Source organism: Elephas maximus, chromosome 23 (genome assembly GCF_024166365.1).
Source record: "Elephas maximus indicus isolate mEleMax1 chromosome 23, mEleMax1 primary haplotype, whole genome shotgun sequence".
In the NCBI taxonomy this organism is placed as follows: domain Eukaryota; kingdom Metazoa; phylum Chordata; class Mammalia; order Proboscidea; family Elephantidae; genus Elephas; species Elephas maximus.
Genome location: NC_064841.1, coordinates 39400610 through 39418396, shown reverse-complemented (window position 1 = coordinate 39418396; position 17787 = coordinate 39400610).

Sequence of the window (17787 nt, the reverse complement as noted above, 5' to 3'; positions counted from 1 at the left end):
TTCAGGCAGGAGATACCAACATAGTCTCATGTGTGTACTCAATCCAAGAAGCTCAGTCTTCCCCTGTACCATTTTCTATCCCAGACTCCAGTCCAAACTCCATCTGAAGAGTTGGCTTTGGGAATGGTTACTGTCTTGGGCTAAAAGAAGCTCTGGGGACAATGACCTCTGGGATCATTCTAGTCTCAGTCAGACCATTAAGTCTGGTCTTTTTATGAGAATTTGGGGTCTTCATCCCATTGCTTTCCTGCTCCCTCTGGGATTCTCTGTTGTGTTCCCTGTTAGGGCAGTCATCTGTTGTAGCCATGAACCATCTAGTTCTTCTGGTCTCAGGCTGATGGAGTCTCTGCTTTATGTGGGCCTTTCTGCCTCTTGAGCTCATCTTTACCTTGTGTCTTTGGTGTTCTTCATTCTCCTTTGATCCAGGTGGGTTGAGACCAATTGATGCATCTTAGATGGCTGCTTGCTGGCATTTAAGACCCCAAGCACCTCTCTCCAAAGTGGGATGCAGAATGTTTTCTTAATAGATTTTATTATGCTAATTGACTTAGATGTCCCCTGAAACCATGATCCCCAAACCCCTGAACCTGCTATGCTGGCCATTGATGCATTCAGTTTATTCAGGAAACCTCTTTGCTTTTGGTTTACTCCAGTTGTGCTGACCTCTACTGTATTGTGTGTTGTCTTTCCCTTCACCTAAAACAGTTCTTATCTACTATCTAATTAGTGAAAACCCTCTCCTTCTCTCCCTCCAACCACCCTCTATTAACCATCAAAGAATAATCTCTTCTCTGTTTCAACTATATCTCTAGTTCTTATAATAGTGGTCGTATACAATATTTGTCCTTTTGCAACTGATTAATTTCACTCAGCATAATGCCTTCCAGATTCCTCCATGTTATTAAATGTTTCACAGGTTCATCATTGTTCTTTATCGATGCATAATATTCCATTGTGTGAATATACCATAATTTATATATCCATTCACCCATTGATGGGCACCTTGGTTGCTTCCATGTTTTTGCTATTGTAAACAGTGCCACAGTGAACATGGGTGTGCTTATATCTGTTCACGTAAAGGCTCTTATTTCTCTAGATATATTCCAAGGAGTGGGATTGCTGGATCATATGGAAGACAGCTTCCTGGCCAACTGACTGGAAGAGATCCATATTTATGCCTATACCCAAGAAAGGTGATCCAATCAAATGTGGAAATTATAGAACAATATTAATATCACACACAAGCAAAGTTTTGCTGAAAATCATTCAAAAATGGCTGCAGCAGTATATCAACAGGGAACTGCCAGAAATTCAGGCTGGTTTCAGAAGAGGATGTGGAACCAGGAATATCAATGCTGATGTCAGATGGATCCTGGCTGAAAGCAGAGAATATCAGAAGGATGTTTACCTGTGTTTTATTGACTATGCAAAGGCATTTGGCTGTGTGGATCATAACAAACTATGGATAACATTGCAAAGAATGGGAATTCCAGAACACTTAATTGTGCTCATGAAGATCAAGAGGTAGTTATTTGGACTGAACAAGGGGATAATGATTGGTTTAAAGTCAGGAAAGGTATACATCAGGGTTGTATTCTTTCATCATACCTATTCAACCTGTATGCTGAGTAAATAATCTGAGAAGCTGGACTATATGAAGAGGAATGGAGCATCAGGATTGGAGGAAGATTCATTAACAACCTGCATTATGCAGATGACACAACCTTGCTTGGTGAAAGTGAAAAGGACATGAAGCACTTGCTAATGAAGATCAAAGGCCACAGCCTTCAGTATGGATTGCACCTCAACATAAAGAAAACAAAAATCCTTACAACTGGACCAATGAGCAACATCATGATAAATGGAGAAACGATTGAAGTTGTCAAGGATTTCATTTTACTTGGATCCACAATCAACAGACATGGAAGCAGCAGTTGAGAAATCAAAAGACGCATTGCATTGGGTAAATCTGCTGCAAAGGACCTCTTTAAAGTGTTGAAGAGCAAAGATGTCACCTTGAAGACTAAGGTGTGCCTTACCCAAGCAATGGTATTTTCAATCACATCATACGCATGTGAAAGCTGGACAATGAATAAGGAAGACCGAAGAAGAATTGACGCCTTTGAATTGCGATATTAACAAAGAATATTGAACTTACCATGGCATGCCAAATCTGTCTTGGAAGAAGTACAACCGGAATGCTCCTTAGAAGCAAGGATGGCGAGACTGCCTCTTACATACTTTGGACATATTGTCAGGAGGGATCAGTCCCTGGAGAAGGACATCATGCTTGGCAAAGTACAGGGTCAGAAGAAAAGAGGAAGACCCTCAAAGAGGTGGATTGACACAGTGGCTGCAACAATGAGCTCAACCATAACGACGATTCTCAGGATGGCACAGGACTGGGCAGTGTTTCTTTCTGTTGTGCATAGGGTTGCTATGAGTCAGAACCAACTGGAAAGCATCTAACAACAACAACATGGTAGTTGTATTTCTGTTTTTTTAAGGAAGCGCCAAATCTATTTCCAAAGTGGTTGTACTATTTTACATGCATGTTGTTTTTACTGCCCATCATGAAAGTTCCATCCAATGTCTAACTGCGTAAACATGGACAAGTCATTATCTATACTGTATTTTCATTTTGTACCCTTTTGTGACAAACTATAAAAAAAAATTATGACATAATACATACTTTGAATACCGAGAGTTCGCTATCAGTTTCTCTGAGTCCAGGATGCTTTTCGTCACTTATAACATATGTAAACACAGTTTGTAAACTCTGAAGTGTATAATTATAATGTCTTTTTGTTTCTGTTTATTTTTTATTTTTGTCTTCTAAGAAGGTAGAAGTTATACAAAGTAAAAAGAGTTAGGAAATAGCTGCAGCTGGAATAGCGGTTTTCTCTGACCCACCCAGCATATAGCCAATGTTTTACACTGTTTCTACCCTGTGTAGAAGTAGTATGTACAGTAAGAGAATAGACATGCAGTATAACTCGGCCCCTCAAGTAGTCATAGCACCAGAATGTCCACTCTAAACTAAAATGTAGCAGAGAATAACCTTTGTCCTTAGCAAAAGTACATCTTTGATTCTCTTTTATTCCAGGACAGGTCAGAATGAAACAAAAGACAAAGAAACAAAACCTGTTGCCATTGAGTAGATTCCAACTCATGGTGACCCTATAGGACAGAGTAAAACTGCCCCATAGGGTTTCAAAGGAGTGGCTGGTGGATTCAAACTGCTGACCTTTTGGTTTGCAGATGAACTCTTAACCACTGTACCACATCATAATCTTAATTTTGGATTTGGGGGAAACGAACAGGTAGGAAAGAAGACACTGCCCTTTACAGATATTATCCAATCCTCATGGGAATGAGGAGAGGATATTTTGGATAGAAAAAAATGAGTTTATACTTGTCTGTAAATCAACAAAAGCAGACAGAGATTGGGGTATATTCAACTTCTTGCAACTACTGATAGCCAGAAACAAAGGTTATCCTGTAATATAATGACAGAATTTCTCTTTGTCTTTGTACTCCATTACCTCCCCTCCCCCCCAAAAAATGACAATTATGTGGTTTCAAAAGAATAACCATTACAAAAGCAGACTGTTGAAAAATGTCATATAGAAATATTTCCTCAAACCACAATATTCATAGGTTGACATCAAGTTGACATGTGTTGACACTAAGAAACATGGTGTGGGAAGACTATCTTCCAACAATAGATGCTGTCCTGTCTGTGTAATAGACTTATTTCTATGAAATAGCTGTCAATTCAGAGGCTATTTTTCTTAGCATTCTTGCGTTTTGATGGGGAACCCTATTATTTCTTGCTAGTGGAATGTGAGCTAGAGAAATGTGTGTCTCTTTCACTCCTGGGTTGATCTGTTGTTGTTGTGTGTTTGGCAGGCAGGGTGAAGAAGTGCCTTCCCTTTCTTTTTTTCACTCCCACCTGGATACAGAGGACTCCAAATATTTGTGGGATGATTATGCCACAGATGGAAAAAATTCCAATATAGGAATTATTTTTTTACAGTGTCTGCTTTTATTCTGATTCGTCAGGTTTTCACTGGCCAATTTTTTTCAGAAGTAGGCTGCCAGGCCCTTCTTCCTAGTCTGTCTTAGCCTGGAAGCTCCCCTGAAACCTGTCCACCAAGGATGACTCTGATGGTATTGGAAATAACAGTGGCAAAGCTTCCAGTATCACAACAATACGCAAGCCATCGCATTATGACAAACTGACAGCTGTACTTTAAGGCACTGGTGAAAAACAAGGCTTCTGAATTGACAGAATACCAGTTGAGATGTTTCAACAAACGGATGCAACACTGGAGGTGCTCACTCGTCCATGTCAAGAAATTTGGAAGACAGCTATCTGGCCAGCTGAATGGAAGAGACATATGTTTGTGCCCGTTCCAAAGAAAGGTGATCCAACCGAATGCGGGAATTGTCAAACAATGTCATTAATATCGCACACAAGTAAAATTTTGCTGAAGATCTTTCAAAAGTGGTAGTAGCAGTACATTGACAGAGAATTGCCAGAATTTCAAGCCAGATAAAGAAAAGGTCCTGGAACAAGGGTTATCATTGCTGATGTCAGATGGATCTCGGCTGAAAGCAGAGAATACCAGAAAGATGTTTACCTGTGTTTTATTTCCTATGCAAAGGTATTCTACTCTATCAACAAATTATGGATAACATTGTTAAGAATGGGAATTTCAGAATACTTAACTGTGCTTGTGAGGAAACTGTACATAGACCAAGGGGCAATGGTTCAAATAGAGCAAGAGATACAGCATGGTTTAAAATAAAGATATGTATCAGTGTTGCCTCCTTTCACCATACTTATTAAATCTGTCTACTGAGCAAATAATCTGAGAAGCTGGACTATTTGAAGAAGAATGTGACATCAGGATTGGTGGAAGACTCATTAACAACCTGCAATATGCAGGTGAAACAACCTTGCTTGCTGAAAGCAAAGAGGATATGAAGCCCTTACTGATGGAGATCAAAGATTACAACCTTCAGTACAAATTGCACCTCAACATAAAGAAAACAAAAATCCTCACAACTGGACCAATAAGCAACATCAGGATAAATGGAGAAAAAATTGAAGTTGTCAAGGATTTCATTTTATTTGTATCCAAATCAACACCATACAAGCAGAAGTCAGGAAAATCGAATGATGTATTGCATTGGGCAAATCTGCTGCAAAAGACCTCTTTAAAGTCTTAAAAAGTAAAGATGTCACTGTGGGACCTAAGGTTCACATGACTGAAGCTATGATGTTTTCAATTACTTCATATGCATGTGAAAGCTGGATGATGAATAAGGAAGACTGAAGAAGAATTGATACCTTTAAATTAAGGTGTTTGCAAAGAATATTGGGCTGCTGGAAGAACGAACAAGTTTATCTCGGAAGAAATACAGCCAGGGTGCTCCTTGGAAGTGAGGACTTCATCTCAGATATTTGGACATGTTATCAGGTGGGGACAGTCTCTGGAGAAGGACATCCTCCTTGGTAAAACAGAGGGTTAGCAAAAAAAAAGGAAGACCCTCAAAGAGATGGATTCACACGGTGGCTGCATCAATAGGCTCAAACATGACAATGATTGCGAGGGAGGCAGAGGACTGGGGAGTGTTTCGATCTGTTGTACATAGGGTCACTATGAGTCGGAAACAATTCGATGGCACCTAACGACTAGGATTTTCTTAGGAAAAAAGAGAGTTCATTTCACAACTCTTTCTTCAGACCCAGCTCTAAATTCTGAATGTCTGATTACTATTGTTTGACCCAAAAAGAGTAAAGTAAAAGAAACACATTATTTTACTAGTGAAGATTTTTTATCCATTTTTTTTTTTAAATCCACAAAAACCCTTGCCATTGAGTTGCTTCTGACTCATAGTGACCCTATAGGACAGAGTAGAACTGCCCCATAGCGTATCCAAGGAGTGATTGGTAGATTCGAACTGCCAATTTTGTGTTAGCAGCCAATCCCTTAACCTGTATCACGAAGGCTCCATTTACAAAATTAAAACAGAATTCTAAGAAGGTAAAATTTCTTCCTGAAAATCTTGTTTTGCAATAATTACCCTTCCTCATTCCTACCCATCCTTTAAAGTCTAATTGCTGTCTGAACTGCTAATAATGTTCCTTTTAACTGTTTTAGTTCATATAGCTATGCCTCTGGTGAAATTCTCCAAAATTATCATCTTTAAGTATCTTATCAAGAATTTTTTTCGTGCTTTATAAAAAGAAGAAAAATAATTCAGTGCATGTTGATGAAAAGATAAGCGTAATAAAAATATGGGTTGTGCATTTGAGAGTAATTGGAGGGAGGTGAGATTTAGAGCTTGAATGAACATAATGTATACAAACTTCATAAGTAGGGGAGTAATGTGATGGATTGAAGATAGTAATTTGTTGATGTATAGAGAATAGATTGAGAAAGACAGAGAAGAAACTAGGTAGATAATGTTCATTTTTCCTAACTAGAATAATTTTCACTTATTTGGATTTTTTGTCTTTTAAAGTTGTCTTATACTTCTTTTATATCACTGAAAGACACGAGATCTGATGATATATTAACTTCAGAATAGATTCTTAACAAAAACTAATTTAATTGAAAGTAATTATGTTATTAAATCAAATATTTTGAGAAGACATTCTTTTTTTTAATCATGTGTTGAAACATCCTATTTTCTGTATAAAGATCCAACAGGAAGCACATCAACTCTCACAGACATGGATGCATACAAAAGCAACATACACCGTAATACATTGAAGTGCAAAATGCAAGGTTGTCATCTAGAATGCCTGAACTCACTACATTAACCTCTGTACTTAAATAGACCTTATTTTATAATTCACAATTGAACTACTTAATAACACTAACATGATCAATATAATGGGTGAAATTTGGATTAATTTGAACATGAAATGATTTGCTTTCTAAGACTAGAATTAAATTAAGACATCCATTTCAAGTGGTGATTAAATCAACAGAAATGGTCACCAGCAGTTTTTTTTTTTTAATGCATATGCACACAGACATCCAATGGGATTCTTTATAAAAAAAATGTCTATTACCTTCTAACACAAACTTGTGAGTACCTCAGCTTGTCATATAACCAGTAGTTCTTGATCAGAGTTTTCTACTAGGAAATAATTTTATTTATTTTCTACTAGGAAATGTGAGTTCCAGTCCAGTCTTACCGTTTTATTTAATATGAACGCCTACAAAGTGAAATCTTTAATGGTCAGATTCCCATATGGCTATTTCCAACTGAAAAACTGGTTAACATTTTATATATCCTTTTTTTTTTTATAACAGGGTAATTTCCAAAACTAACGATCCTCTCTAAGTTAACTAAGATTTCCTGCTTGAGGAAAACAGATATTGACTCTGAGCTTTTTACGTTTTTCCGTAGTTCTCAAAGTCTAGATGTTCTCCATTTGTACCTCCTGGTTCAATCTATTTATTTATCTATTTTTATTCTCTAAATCTGTTAATTTTATGCCCACTGAGCCTAGAACTAAGCTATGAAAGTATTTAAAAATATGAAAATGTATGTGTGTGTTTATGTATATATTCTTGCTATGGAACTAAAAATCTAATGTAAGACATAGAATTATACAAATGAAAACAGTATAAAGATAAAAAAGAAACTACCAGCAGTAAAATCATAGTAAAATAATAATAATAATGCAGTATTTTTTATTGAGTGCTAACCATGAACCAATATTGAGCTAGGTAATTCTCATCTATTATTCCATATAATCATTAAAGACATCCCTCTAGAACACAATAATTTTTATATATTATTTGTTGTGGGAATATACCAATTGGTTAGAAAACCCAGCCAAAACACACAAGAAGAATAAGGCTGAAGTGAGATCAAGCCTCCAGTTTGACTGACTGCAATGCCCAGCATGTGCTTTGAACTAATATCCTCTTTGACTTTAGTAGTCATGTAAAGTTAGGAAACTATTCTTTAATACTAATTACTCTCTAAAATTATTTAAGTAAATGAAAGTGAGTAATGGTGTGATGATTAAGATTGTATGTCAACTTGTCTGGGCCATGATTCTCAGTGGTTTGGCACTTGTATAAAGTTGTGATCACCCCCATGATGGCATCTGCTGTGAATAGTGAATCAGTTGAAAGAGGGTTTCCTTGGGCATATGGCCTACACTGAATAGAACTGAGCATTCTGGCAAGGCTCGTGGCTTTTACTCACTCTGAATCCTGCAGTTGGCTCTTGTTTGTCTGACCTCCAGTTCTTGGGATTTGAACTAGCAGCTTACATGTGATCTTGCCTGCCAATCTTGGGATTCATCAGTCTTTTCAACCAGTGAGCAACACCCCTGCTCTGTGACTTGCTGATCTTATGTTCACCAGCCCCTGCAGCTAAGTGAATCAGGAGAAGCCTTCATCCTGACCCATGGACATAGGATGTTTCATTCTCTACAACTGTGCAAGCCATTTCCTTGATATAAATCTCTCTATATACACATTTATATGCTTTATTGGTTTTGCCTTTAGACCTATAACTAGACTTATGTCCCAGTAACCCCAAAAGGTGAAGTACAAAGTGTAACCCAGGAGGAAGTACATAAAAGAACTGTTTGACTTTTCTATTATGTACAAACAGAAACCAAGGGAATATGTGTGGGAATGGGTATTAAGGGCGTGTTATAATGGTGCAAGAAACCCAAGGATGGGTCGGTCTGAGTTAATTGATATTGGCCCACTAAGCACAGGTTTCTTCATTCAATGTTTCAGAGAATATAGGAAAGAATCTAATAGTTTATTTGGTTGGGTTGTTGAATCATGTATTGTATGGTAGCCTACACTAAATCAAGTTGAAGCACCAGATCTGCCTTGGTATATACTGTAGAAGAAGGTATCCAGAGGCTTAGGGACATTGGCATGCTAGAGTAGATTTATCAGTTTAGACCCATGAACCCACATATGGAGTGCCCAGAGGACACGACTCTTACCACAACACTGAGGAACAAGTTTGTGAAGGGAGCCCCAGCATCCCAGATGACTGCTGTGACTGCTGTTTTATGTAAGTCAGATTTGACAATGAGAGCTGCCCTAACTAAATTAAGACACCTAACTCAGTGGGGCTGATTGGGCCCCTGTAGTAGTAGGGGCCAAGTGGCAGCACTCAATCTACAAAGACAAAGTGGGCATGGTTACCGTAATTATCAATGGATTCAAAGTAGTAATCAGAATAGTCTGACTCGTATGGACTTATGGTGTTAGCTACTTTGTTATGGCATCCCTAAGAGTGAAATAGACAGGAAATCTACTAAGTATTTACTTGATCTGTACAAGTGGATGAATTACAGGTCAAGTGAACAGCAGTCTAACTCGAATCACCAGAAGAGAGAGTCTTGAGCAAGTTTTCAGACCCACAACACCTTGAATGAAGGGGAGACCAGGTCCCCTTGAGAAAGGACTCCAATACACTGCCAAAAACTTATACTGCAAATCTTTCTCCCAGCCTTCCCCAAAGGGATCTATGGCCTTTTATGAGAGTGACTGTTCATTGGGGAAAATGAAATAATCAGATTTCTCAGGGATTACTGGATACTGGCTCTGAGCTGACACTAATTTCAGGAGACCCAAAACATCACTGTAGCCCACAAGTCACAGTGGGGGCATATGGAGGTCAGGTGACTAATAAAGTCTTAGTTCATGTCCATCTCACAGTGGATCCCTGAACCAATGCTGTAGTGATTTCCCCAGTTTAGGAATGCATAATTAGAATAGATATACTTAGCAACTGGCAAAACCCCCATGGTGGATCCCTGACAAATGGAGTAAGGGCTATCATGGTAGGAAAAGCCAAGTGGAAGCCATTAGAACTGCTCCTGCCTAGGAAAATAATAAACCAAAAGCAATGCTACATTACTGCCACCATCAAGGATTTGAAGGATGCAGGGGTGGTTATTTCCACCACAACCCCATTCAACTCATTTATTTGGGCTAAAAAAACAGGTGGATCTTGGAGAATGACAGTGGATTATCAAAAACTTAACCAATTGGTGGCTCCAGCTATTACCTGGTATGCAGCTATTGACTGGGCTAATGACTTTTGCTCCATACCTGTTTCAAAGGACCATCACAAGCAGTTTTCCATCAGCTGGCAAGGCCAGCAATACACCTTCAGTTGTCTACCTCAAGGATACATCAACTCCCCAGCCTTATGTGATAATTTAGTCCTTAGGGACCTTGATCACCTTTCCCTGCCACAAGACGTCATACTAGTTCATTACATTGATGACATTATGCCGGTTGGACCAAGTAAAGCAGAAGTGTCAGTGTTGGACTTATCAGTAACACATTAAAAAAAAAAAAAAAAATTTTTTTTTTTTTTAACACATAGAGGGTGGGAAATTAATCCCACAAAAATCAGGCACCTTCCACATCAATGATATTTCTAGGGGTTCAGTGGTGTGGGGCATGTAGAGAGAGTCCTCCTAAAGTGAAGGATAAGTTATTACATCTGGCTCCTTCCACAACTAAAAGGAGGCAGAACACCTAGTGGGCCTCTTTCAATTTGGAGGCAACATATTCCTCATTTGGGGGTGTTACACCACTTTATTTATTAACTGACTCAAAAAGCTGATAGTTTTGAGTGGGTCCCAGAACAACAAAAGGCTCTGCAACAGGTTCAGGCTGCCATGCAAGCTGCTCTGCCTCTTGGGCCATATGATCCTGCTGATCCAATGGTGTTTGCAGTGTCAGTGGCAGATAAAGATGTTGTTTGGGGTCTTGACAGGCCCTTATAGGTGAATCACAGCAGAGAATCTTAGGATTTTGGAACAAAGCCCTACCATCCTCTGCAAATAACTACTCTCCTTTTGAGAGACAGTTTTTGGCTTCTTACTGGGCCTTGGAAGAGACTGAACACTTAACCATGGGACACCAAGTCACCATGTGACCTGAGCTGCCTATCATGAACTGGGTGTTGTCTGACCCACAGAGTCATAAAGTTGGACGTTCACAACAGCACTCCATCATTAAATGGAAGTGGTATATTCCAGGTCAGGCCCAAGGAGGACCTGAAGGCACAGATAAGTTGCATGAGAAAGTGGCCCAAATGTCATGGTCTCCATTCCTGTCACATTACTTTCCATCTCCCAGTCTGTGCCTGTGGCCTCATGGGGAGTTCCTTATGATCAATTGACTGAGGAGGAGAAAATTCATTCCTCCTTTACAGATGGTTCTGCATGATATGCAGACACCACTCTAAAGTGGACAGTGATAGCACTACAACCCCTTTCTGGAACCTCCCCAAAGGACAGTGGTGAAGAGAAATGCTCCCAATGTTCAGAACTTCAAGCGGGGCACCTGGTTGGTCACTTTGCTTGGAAGGATAAATGGCCAGATGTGTGATTGTATACTGGTTCATGGGCTGTGTCCAGTGGTTTGGCTGGATGATCAGGGACTTGGAAAGAACATGATTGGAAAATTGGAAACAAGGAGGTATGGTGAAGAGGCATGTGGATAGACACCTCTGAATGGGCCAAAAATTGAAGATATTTGTGCCTCAAGTGAATGCTTACCAAAAAGTGACTTCAGCAGAGGATGATTTTAAAAATCAAGGGGATAGGGTGACGCATTCTGTGGAAACCAGTCATCATCTTTCCTAGCAACACCCATTGTTGCTCAATGGGCTCATGAATGAAGTGGCCATGGTGGCATGGATGGAGGTTATGCATGGGCTCAGCAACATGGACTTCCACTCACTAAGGCCAACTAGGCTACAGCCACTGCTGAATGCCCAGTCTGCCAGCATCAGAGACCAACACTGCGTCCCCAATATGGCACCAACCCTCAAGGTGACCAGCCAGCAACCTGGTGGCAAGTTGATTACATTGGACCACTTCTATCATGGAAAGGGCAGCGTTTTGTTCTTACTGGCATTGGCAGTTACTCTGGATATGGATTTGCCTTCCTTGCACACAACGCTTCTGCCAAAACTACCATCCATGGACTTACAGAATGCCTTATCCATCGTCATGGTATCACACACAGCATCATCTAGGATCAAGGAACTTACTTCACAGAACATGCGGTATGGCAACGGGCCCATGCTCATGAAATTCACTGGTTTTACCACATTCTCCACTGGCTTGATGGAATGATGGGATGGCCTTCTAAAGACAGAATTACAATATCAGCTAGGTGGCAATACCTTGCAAGGTTGGGGCAATGTTCTCTAGGAGGCTGTATATGCTCTAAATCAGTGTCCAATATATGGTGTGGTTTCTCCCATAGCCAGGATTCATGGGTCCAAGAATCAAGGGGCAAAAATGGGAGTGGCACCACTATTAGGATTAGTGACCCACTCTCAAGATTTTTGCTTCCTACTCTTGTGACCTTATGCCCTGCAGGACTAGAGGTCTTAGTTCCAAAGGGAGGGATGTTCCCACCTAGAGACACATCACTGATTCCATTGAACTGGAAGCTAAGAATACCACCTACCACTTTGGGCTCCTTATCCCTCTGGATCAACAGGCAAAGAAGAGAGCTGCCATACTGGCTGGTGTGATTGACCCTGATTACCAAGAGGAAATCAGACTGATATTACATAATGGATGTAAAGAAGAGTATGTCTGGAATACAGGAGATCCTTTAGGGCGTCTTTTGGTACTACCATGCCCTGTGATTAAAGTCAGTGGAAAACTACAGCAACCAAATTCTGACATGACTACTAATGGCCCAGACCCTCCAGGAATGAAAGTTGAGTCACCCTACTGGGCAAAGAGGCATGACCAACTGAAGTGCTTGCTGAAAGCAAAAGGAATATGGAATGATTAGTGGAAAAAGGTAGTTCTAAATATGAGTTACTGCCATGTGATCAGTTACAGAAGTGAGGACTGTAATTGTGATGAGTATTTCTGCTTTTCATGTGTACATCAGTTATTTTTGTTTTCCTCACTTAAAAAATATAAGATGCAAATAGGGCTAGTGCATACTCAGTTGTATGTGTGTCCATTGTATCACATTAGGCACAAGTATGACTTTACAATTAAATGTCTTTATTCAGAGATTATGTGAAGTTTAAGGAGATGTATACAGGTGCCATTTTGACAAGACGTGGACTGTGATGGTTAAGATTGTGTATCACCTTGGCTGGGTCATAATTCTCAGTGGTTTGGCAGTCATATGATATTGTGATTACCCCCATGATAGCATCTACTATAAGCAGCGAATCAATTGAAAGAGTGTTTCCTTGGCCATGTGGTCTGCATCGAATAGAAGTGGATAGTCTCGCAAGACTCGTGGTTTCTGCTCATTCTGGTTCCCATACCTGGCTCTTGTTCATCTGACCTCCAGTTCTTGGGACTTGAGCTAGCAGCTTACCCACAGTGCCTGTTGAACTTGGAATTTGTTGAACTTTTATTGCTATCAGACATTGTGAATTTTACATTATTGGGTCATGGAATTATTTTATCTTCTTTTAAATATTTTTGAATTTTTTAATAGAATTCAGTTAAGTTACTTTTTTTTTTCTCTCTCCCGTTTCAAGCTTTCCTCTCCCATTTTAAGCTTTGTTAAGCAGACCCAGAATAACTTTTAATGTAAACTTAACCTGGCCCCACTGCTGAAGAGGAGGAGCTCCTTGTTAACCCTAGGGGGCAGTTCTACTCTGTCCTATAGGGTTGTGATGAGTATTTCTGCTTTTCATGTGTACATCAGTTATTTTTTTTTCCTCACTTAAAAAATATAAGATGCAAATAGGGCCAGTGCATACTCAGTTGTATGTGTGTCCGTTGTATCACATTAGGCACAAGTATGACTTCACAATATCATATTTCCACATAATCTTTTAGGTTAAATATCAGCCCTAACCAAACAATAAGTGTATTTATTTCTCAACACTATAAACAAATGGTGTTTTTTCCTTTGCAGAAATCATGAAGACGTCCTTCTGACAAGTGCATACTATGTTAATTTTTTAAAAAATATATGTATTTTTCCAAAGAAGTAAGACTGCTTTACATTATTGTGCAGGATAGTCTGTATTTGTAGATACTAAATATGAATTAAGAAAATTATTTCTATTGATCATAATGTTTGTTACGGAGTTTTTAGTCCCAAAGCACATTGCTAAATAATTGTTCTTTCCTAAATGCAAATGTATTTCCCCTGGGATTTGATAGACAGCACAGCACAATACAGATGCTGTTTCCAAAGCCTTACTGGGAGTAATCAGCTGACCCCCTTTTGTTTGATATTAAAAATAGAAAGAAAAAGACTTTCAAGGGTAGTTGTTGTTCTTAGGTGCCCTAGAGTTGGTTCTGATTCATAGTGACCCTATGCATAACAGAATGAAGTACATCCCCTACTTGCTCCATCCTCAAAATTGTTATGCTGGAACCCATTGTTGCAGCCACTGTGTCAGTCCATCTCTTTGAGGGTCTTCCTCTTTTTTGCTTATCCTCTACTTTAGAAGCATGATGTCCTTCTCCAGGGGCTGGTGCCCCCTGATAACATGTCCAAAGTATGTGAGAGGAAATCTTGCAATCCTTGCTTCTAAGGTGTGTTCTGGCTGTACTTCTTCCAAGACAGATTTACTTTTGTTCGTTCTTCTGATAGTCAATCATATATTCGATATTCTTCTGCCAAGACCATAATTCAAAGACATCAATTCCTCTTTTGTCTTCCCTATTAATTGTCCAGCTTTCACATGCATATGAGGTGATAGGCGTACCTTAGTCCTTAAAATGACGTCTTTGCTTTCTAACACTTTCAAGGGTAAGAGGTTAAAACTTAGTAGCAAAGAGAGCGTTTGCTTACCCCTCGTCCATAAAAAGAAAATAAAATACCACCACCAACAAACGTCTTTATTTCTTCACTTCTATTGGTCTGTTTTTTAAGGAATAAATTTTTTAGCATTTAGGCATTAATGAAACCACTAAGAATTTTGTATGTGGCAACACACTAAATAGATCACAATTAACAACAAACTTTAGAAATTAACAGTTTATACAGAAGTCTATCTACTAACAAAGATGTGTCATGTGTGATTTTTACCCCTTACTTAAAGGATAGAAACTAAGCATGCAGGGGTAGATTAAACACGCCTTAATACCGAGCTGATCTGATATCTAAGTCCAGCCTAAGTAGGGCCATGCAATATATCTCACCAAAACCCCAAACCCACTGCCATTGAGTCGATTCTGACTCATAGCGACCCTATAGGACAGACTAGAAGTGCCCATAGTTTCCGAGGAGTGCCTGGCGGATTTGAACTGCCGACCTCTTGGTTAGCAGCTGTAGTACTTAACCACTACACCACCAGGGTTTCCATATATCTCACCAGCCTATTTTTTTCAGTTTTCGCAGTCATTGGAAGACAATATTAACTTCCTGGAAGTTGACGAGAGCCTGTTGTGTCTCCTTCAAGACAAGATTAACAAAAATTGAACTTTGCAGCCTTCTTAAATCAGAAAGTTTGGATGACTATTTAATCCTATTACTTAAAGGTATTTTACTGAGGTCATTCTTGAACTAGGCTTTGGAGACATGAGGGAATTGTTTTCACAAAGAAGAAGAGAAAAAAAATAATTTTGATTAGGGGCATACAACAAATGAAATTCATGATAAAGTATGGGGTATGAACTAAAATCAGGGAGTGAACCAAGTTAGCACAAAAATAACTCTACTGAGGAGACCTGTAAAATAAGTTTGAATGGCTTCCAGACTGTTTCTTCCTCTCTCATGCAAAAGTCCTTAATCAGCTGCTGAATACCTATAATTCTCCTTCACTTATTTTTCTTCCTATTTTATTAAGAACCCCTGGCCACTTCACCTACATATTGTGGAGTTTGGTTCCTGGTTCAAAGGTAGGTTAATCATATAGTTTCTACTCAAAACAGGCAAATTTTCAAGAGTGAAATTGAGTGTTATTATTAATAATACCAGGACATAAGGCCTAAACAAATTTGTTTCAGGAAAAAAAGGTATGTATGGCCAACTTATTCATCTTGGATGTTTTCAAAATCCATCCACAAACTTGCCTTCAACTATATCATTCTCTACATTCAAACACACCTGAGAAGAGGCATACCAAGGATCTTGATATCACACAAAACAGTTTCATACCCAAAGTTTTAATCTCAAATATAACAATATGTAATCACTACTTTCCATTCATCAGCTCCCTCCCTCCCAGGGAACCTATTGTTTTAACACATACTACCACTATACTTGCTTTTCTCTAATTTTAATTGGTTCCTCATAGATTTATATTGTTCCAGATACAGTAAGAGCGTGTCATATTGAGCAGTCTCTTGCTTAACCCTTTCCTGTTCTTTAGATTTCCATCTTTAACTATGAGAAGACTCTATTTTAGCTCATTCTTACTACTTGACCTCACTGCTGTAACGTATTTCCAAATATGCTTAATACATTTTCTTCTGGCCTCTTGACTGATGGACACCTTTAGTAATATAAAATGATTATCTTTACTCCTGGTAATACCCTTTGAGAAGTCTGCTTTAATACTAATGCAGGTAATCCAGCTTTCTTTCAATTAGTGCTTGGGTGGTAAATTTTGGTGTCACTTTGTTTTAATATATCTATGAATGTATTCATAATGGACTTTTTGAAACAGAACATTGTTGGGTCTTTTTTTTTTTTTTTTAACCAATCAAAAATCTCTCCATTTTAATTGGGGTCCTTAAACCATTTACATGTAATGTGACTATTGACATAGTTGAGTTTCAATCTACTATTTTATATTCTATTTGTCCCTTCAGTGCTTTGCTTTAGATTGACACAGTGGCTGCAACAATATGCTCAAGCATAGCAACAACTGTGAGGATGCCACAGGACCGGACAGTGTTTTGTTCTGTTGTACATAGGGCTACTATGAGTCAAAACCAACTCAAACTCAATAGCACCTAACAATATAACAACATTCTTCATTCCTGTTTTCCTCTTTTCCTGCCTTCTTCTGAATCTGGATTCAGTATTTTTTTATCAATACATTTAGTCTCCTTTATTAGCTTATTAAAAAAAAGAAGAACCTGCTGCCATCAGTCGATTTCAACTCACAGCGACCCTATACAAGAGAGTAGATTCGAACTGCTGACTTTTTGGTTAGCAGACGAGCTCTTAACTACTGCACCACCAGGGCTCCATTGGCTTATTAACTATGTCTTCTTGTTTTAATACTTTAGAGTTTATAGTATACATATGTAACTTATCACAGACCATTTTTGGTGATAGTATACCACTTCACTTTTGGTATAAAATCCTTTCAACGGTATACTTCCATTTCCCCTCTCCTACCTTTTGTGCTATTTTTTACAATATATATTACTTCTGTTGTGCTGTTAGTTGCCATACAGCTGATTCGAAATCATGGTGACCCCATGTACTAAAGAAAAGAACTACCCCATAAGGTATACTTGATTATCTTTTTTTTTTAATTTTTATTGTGCTTTAAGTGAAAGTTTACAAATCAAGTCAGTCTCTCACACAAAAACTTATATACACCTTGCTACATAGTCCCAATTACTCTCCCCATAATGAGACAGCCCACTTCCTCCCTCCACACTCTCTTTTCGTGTCCACTTCACCAGCTTCTAACCCACTCTATCTTCTCATCACCCCTGCAAGAAGGAAATGCCAACATAGTCTCAAGTGTTAACCTGATCCAGGAAGCTTACTCCTCAAGCATCCCTCCTCAACCCATTCTCCAGTCCAATCCCTGTCTGAAGAATTGGCATAGGGAATGGTTCCTATCCTG